Source organism: Tachypleus tridentatus, chromosome 3 (genome assembly GCF_004210375.1).
Source record: "Tachypleus tridentatus isolate NWPU-2018 chromosome 3, ASM421037v1, whole genome shotgun sequence".
Classification (NCBI taxonomy): domain Eukaryota; kingdom Metazoa; phylum Arthropoda; class Merostomata; order Xiphosura; family Limulidae; genus Tachypleus; species Tachypleus tridentatus.
Window position 1 is genome coordinate 48,382,803 of NC_134827.1, and position 6,000 is coordinate 48,388,802.

The following is a 6,000-nucleotide window of genomic DNA, read 5'->3' on the forward strand; positions in this document are numbered from 1 at the left end:
GTATATTGTTGTATTCAGTAGGTTGTTTTGTTTACCTATTGGTTGAACTTTCTTTAGTTAAATCTGTGTATAATGTTGTATTCAGTAGGTTGTTTTGTTTACCTATTGGTTGAACTTTCTTTAGTTAAATCTGTGTATAATGTTGTGTTCAGTAGGTTGTTTTGTTTACCTATTGGTTGAACTTTCTTTAGTTAAGTCTGTGTATAATGTTGTTTTCAGTAGGTTGTTTTGTTTACCTATTTGTTGAACTTTCTTTAGTTAAGTCTGTGTATAATGTTGTGTTCAGTAGGTTGTTTTGTTTACCTGATGGTTGAACTTTCTTTAGTTAAGTCTGTGTATATTGTTGTGTTCAGTAGGTTGTTTTGTTTACCTGATGGTTGAACTTTCTTTAGTTAAATCTGTGTATAATGTTGTATTCAGTAGGTTGTTTTGTTTACCTGATGGTTGAACTTTCTTTAGCTATATCTGTGTATACTGTTGTGTTCAACAGGTTGTTTTGTTTACCTGTTGGTTGAACTTTCTTTAGTTAAATCTGTGTATATTATTGTGTTCAACAGGTTGTTTTGTTTATCTGTTGGTTGAACTTTCTTTAGCTAAATCTGTGTATAATGTTGTATTCAGTAGGTTGTTTTGTTTACCTATTGGTTGAACTTTCTTTAGTTAAGTGTGTATATTGTTGTGTTCAGTAGGTTGTTTTGTTTACCTGTTGGTTGAACTTTCTTTAGTTAAGTCTGTGTATGTTGTTGTGTTCAACAGGTTGTTTTGTTTACCTGTTGGTTGAACTTTCTTTAGTTAAATCTGTGTATATTGTTGTGTTCAGTTGGTTGTTTTGTTTACCTGATGGTTGAACTTTCTTTAGTTAAATCTGTGTATATTGTTGTGTTCAGTAGGTTGTTTTGTTTACCTGATGGTTGAACTTTCTTTAGTTAAATCTGTGTATATTGTTGTGTTCAGTAGATTGTTTTGTTTACCTGTTGGTTGAACTTTCTTTAGCTATATCTGTGTATATTGTTGTGTTCAACAGGTTGTTTTGTTTACCTGTTGGTTGAACTTTCTTTAGTTAAATCTGTGTATATTGTTGTGTTCAGTAGGTTGTTTTGTTTACCTGATGGTTGAACTTTCTTTAGTTAAGTCTGTGTATATTGTTGTGTTCAGTAGGTTGTTTTGTTTACCTGTTGGTTGAACTTTCTTTAGTTAAGTCTGTGTATATTGTTGTGTTCAACAGGTTGTTTTGTTTATCTGTTGGTTGAACTGTTCTTTATAGTTAAATCTGTGTATATTGTTGTGTTCAGTAGGTTGTTTTGTTTACCTGTTGGTTGAACTTTCTTTAGTTAAATCTGTGTATAATGTTGTATTCAGTAGGTTGTTTTGTTTACCTGATGGTTGAACTTTCTTTAGTTATATCTGTGTATATTGTTGTGTTCAACAGGTTGTTTTGTTTACCTGATGGTTGAACTTTCTTTACCTATATCTGTGTATATTGTTGTGTTCAACAGGTTGTTTTGTTTACCTGTTGGTTGAACTTTCTTTAGTTAAATCTGTGTATATTGTTGTGTTCAGTAGGTTGTTTTGTTTACCTGATGGTTGAACTTTCTTTAGTTAAATCTGTGTATATTGTTGTGTTCAGTAGGTTGTTTTGTTTACCTGTTGGTTGAACTTTCTTTAGTTAAATCTGTGTATAATGTTGTGTTCAGTAGGTTGTTTTGTTTACCTGATGGTTGAACTTTCTTTAGTTAAGTCTGTGTATAATGTTGTGTTCAGTAGGTTGTTTTGTTTACCTGATGGTTGAACTTTCTTTAGTTAAGTGTGTATATTGTTGTGTTCAGTAGGTTGTTTTGTTTACCTGATGGTTGAACTTTCTTCGGTTAAGTCTGTGTATATTGTAGTGTTCAGTAGGTTGTTTTGTTTACCTGTTGGTTGAACTTTCTTTAGTTAAATCTGTGTATAATGTTGTGTTCAGTAGGTTGTTTTGTTTACCTGATGGTTGAACTTTCTTTAGTTAAATCTGTGTATAATGTTGTGTTCAGTAGGTTGTTTTGTTTACCTGATGGTTGAACTTTCTTTAGTTAAGTCTGTGTATATTGTTGTGTTCAACAGGTTGTTTTGTTTATCTGTTGGTTGAACTGTGCTATAGTTAAATCTGTGTATATTGTTGTGTTCAGTAGGTTGTTTTGTTTACCTGTTGGTTGAACTTTCTTTAGTTAAATCTGTGTATAATGTTGTATTCAGTAGGTTGTTTTGTTTACCTGATGGTTGAACTTTCTTTACCTATATCTGTGTATATTGTTGTGTTCAACAGGTTGTTTTGTTTACCTGATGGTTGAACTTTCTTTAGTTATATCTGTGTATATTGTTGTGTTCAACAGGTTGTTTTGTTTACCTGTTGGTTGAACTTTCTTTAGTTAAATCTGTGTATATTGTTGTGTTCAGTAGGTTGTTTTGTTTACCTGATGGTTGAACTTTCTTTAGTTAAATCTGTGTATATTGTTGTGTTCAGTAGGTTGTTTTGTTTACCTGTTGGTTGAACTTTCTTTAGTTAAATCTGTGTATATGTTGTGTTCAGTAGGTTGTTTTGTTTACCTGTTGGTTGAACTTTCTTTAGTTAAATCTGTGTATAATGTTGTGTTCAGTAGGTTGTTTTGTTTACCTGATGGTTGAACTTTCTTTAGTTAAGTCTGTGTATAATGTTGTGTTCAGTAGGTTGTTTTGTTTACCTGATGGTTGAACTTTCTTTAGTTAAGTCTGTGTATATTGTTGTGTTCAACAGGTTGTTTTGTTTATCTGTTGGTTGAACTGTGCTATAGTTAAATCTGTGTATATTGTTGTGTTCAGTAGGTTGTTTTGTTTACCTGTTGGTTGAACTTTCTTTAGTTAAATCTGTGTATAATGTTGTGTTCAGTAGGTTGTTTTGTTTACCTGATGGTTGAACTTTCTTTAGTTATATCTGTGTATATTGTTGTGTTCAACAGGTTGTTTTGTTTACCTGTTGGTTGAACTTTCTTTAGTTAAATCTGTGTATATTGTTGTGTTCAACAGGTTGTTTTGTTTATCTGTTGGTTGAACTTTCTTTAGTTAAATCTGTGTATATTGTTGTGTTCAGTAGGTTGTTTTGTTTACCTGATGGTTGAACTTTCTTTAGTTAAATCTGTGTATATTGTTGTGTTCAGTAGGTTGTTTTGTTTACCTGTTGGTTGAACTTTCTTTAGTTAAGTCTGTGTATATTGTTGTGTTCAGTAGGTTGTTTTGTTTACCTATTGGTTGAACTTTCTTTAGTTAAATCTGTGTATAATGTTGTGTTCAGTAGGTTGTTTTGTTTACCTGATGGTTGAACTTTCTTTAGTTAAATCTGTGTATATTGTTGTGTTCAACAGGGTTGTTTTGTTTATCTGTTGGTTGAACTGTGCTATAGTTAAATCTGTGTATATTGTTGTGTTCAGTAGGTTGTTTTGTTTACCTGTTGGTTGAACTTTCTTTAGTTAAATCTGTGTATAATGTTGTATTCAGTAGGTTGTTTTGTTTACCTGATGGTTGAACTTTCTTTACCTAAATCTGTGTATATTGTTGTGTTCAGTAGGTTGTTTTGTTTACCTGTTGGTTGAACTTTCTTTAGTTAAATCTGTGTATATTGTTGTGTTCAACAGGTTGTTTTGTTTATCTGTTGGTTGAACTTTCTTTAGTTAAATCTGTGTATATTGTTGTGTTCAGTAGGTTGTTTTGTTTACCTGATGGTTGAACTTTCTTTAGTTAAATCTGTGTATATTGTTGTGTTCAGTAGGTTGTTTTGTTTACCTGTTGGTTGAACTTTCTTTAGTTAAATCTGTGTATATTGTTGTGTTCAGTAGATTGTTTTGTTTACCTGTTGGTTGAACTTTCTTTAGTTAAATCTGTGTATAATGTTGTGTTCAGTAGGTTGTTTTGTTTACCTGATGGTTGAACTTTCTTTAGTTAAATCTGTGTATATTGTTGTGTTCAGTAGGTTGTTTTGTTTACCTGTTGGTTGAACTTTCTTTAGTTAAATCTGTGTATAATGTTGTGTTCAGTAGGTTGTTTTGTTTACCTGATGGTTGAACTTTCTTTAGTTAAATCTGTGTATAATGTTGTGTTCAGTAGGTTGTTTTGTTTACCTGATGGTTGAACTTTCTTTAGTTAAATCTGTGTATAATGTTGTGTTCAGTAGGTTGTTTTGTTTACCTGATGGTTGAACTTTCTTTAGTTAAGTCTGTGTATATTGTTGTGTTCAGTAGGTTGTTTTGTTTACCTGATGGTTGAACTTTCTTTAGTTAAATCTGTGTATAATGTTGTGTTCAGTAGGTTGTTTTGTTTACCTATTGGTTGAACTTTCTTTAGTTAAGTCTGTGTATATTGTTGTGTTCAGTAGGTTGTTTTGTTTACCTGTTGGTTGAACTTTCTTTAGTTAAATCTGTGTATATTGTTGTGTTCAGTAGGTTGTTTTGTTTACCTGATGGTTGAACTTTCTTTAGTTAAATCTGTGTATATTGTTGTGTTCAGTAGGTTGTTTTGTTTACCTGTTGGTTGAACTTTCTTTAGTTAAATCTGTGTATAATGTTGTGTTCAGTAGGTTGTTTTGTTTACCTGATGGTTGAACTTTCTTTAGTTAAATCTGTGTATAATGTTGTGTTCAGTAGGTTGTTTTGTTTACCTGATGGTTGAACTTTCTTTAGTTAAATCTGTGTATATTGTTGTGTTCAACAGGTTGTTTTGTTTATCTGTTGGTTGAACTTTCTTTAGTTAAATCTGTGTATATTGTTGTGTTCAGTAGGTTGTTTTGTTTACCTGTTGGTTGAACTTTCTTTAGTTAAATCTGTGTATAATGTTGTGTTCAGTAGGTTGTTTTGTTTACCTGATGGTTGAACTTTCTTTAGTTAAGTCTGTGTATAATGTTGTGTTCAGTAGGTTGTTTTGTTTACCTGATGGTTGAACTTTCTTTAGTTAAATCTGTGTATATTGTTGTGTTCAACAGGTTGTTTTGTTTATCTGTTGGTTGAACTTTCTTTAGTTAAATCTGTGTATATTGTTGTGTTCAGTAGGTTGTTTTGTTTACCTGTTGGTTGAACTTTCTTTAGTTAAATCTGTGTATAATGTTGTGTTCAGTAGGTTGTTTTGTTTACCTGATGGTTGAACTTTCTTTAGTTATATCTGTGTATATTGTTGTGTTCAACAGGTTGTTTTGTTTACCTGATGGTTGAACTTTCTTTAGTTAATCTGTGTATATTGTTGTGTTCAACAGGTTGTTTTGTTTACCTGTTGGTTGAACTTTCTTTAGTTAAATCTGTGTATATTGTTGTGTTCAGTAGGTTGTTTTGTTTACCTGATGGTTGAACTTTCTTTAGTTAAATCTGTGTATATTGTTGTGTTCAGTAGGTTGTTTTGTTTACCTGTTGGTTGAACTTTCTTTAGTTAAATCTGTGTATAATGTTGTGTTCAGTAGGTTGTTTTGTTTACCTGTTGGTTGAACTTTCTTTAGTTAAATCTGTGTATAATGTTGTGTTCAGTAGGTTGTTTTGTTTACCTGATGGTTGAACTTTCTTTAGTTAAGTCTGTGTATAATGTTGTGTTCAGTAGGTTGTTTTGTTTACCTGATGGTTGAACTTTCTTTAGTTAAGTCTGTGTATATTGTTGTGTTCAGTAGGTTGTTTTGTTTATCTGTTGGTTGAACTTTCTTTAGTTAAATCTGTGTATATTGTTGTGTTCAGTAGGTTGTTTTGTTTACCTGTTGGTTGAACTTTCTTTAGTTAAATCTGTGTATAATGTTGTGTTCAGTAGGTTGTTTTGTTTACCTGATGGTTGAACTTTCTTTACCTATATCTGTGTATATTGTTGTGTTCAACAGGTTGTTTTGTTTACCTGTTGGTTGAACTTTCTTTAGTTAAATCTGTGTATATTGTTGTGTTCAACAGGTTGTTTTGTTTATCTGTTGGTTGAACTTTCTTTAGTTAAATCTGTGTATTGTGTTGTGTTCAGTAGGTTGTTTTGTTTACC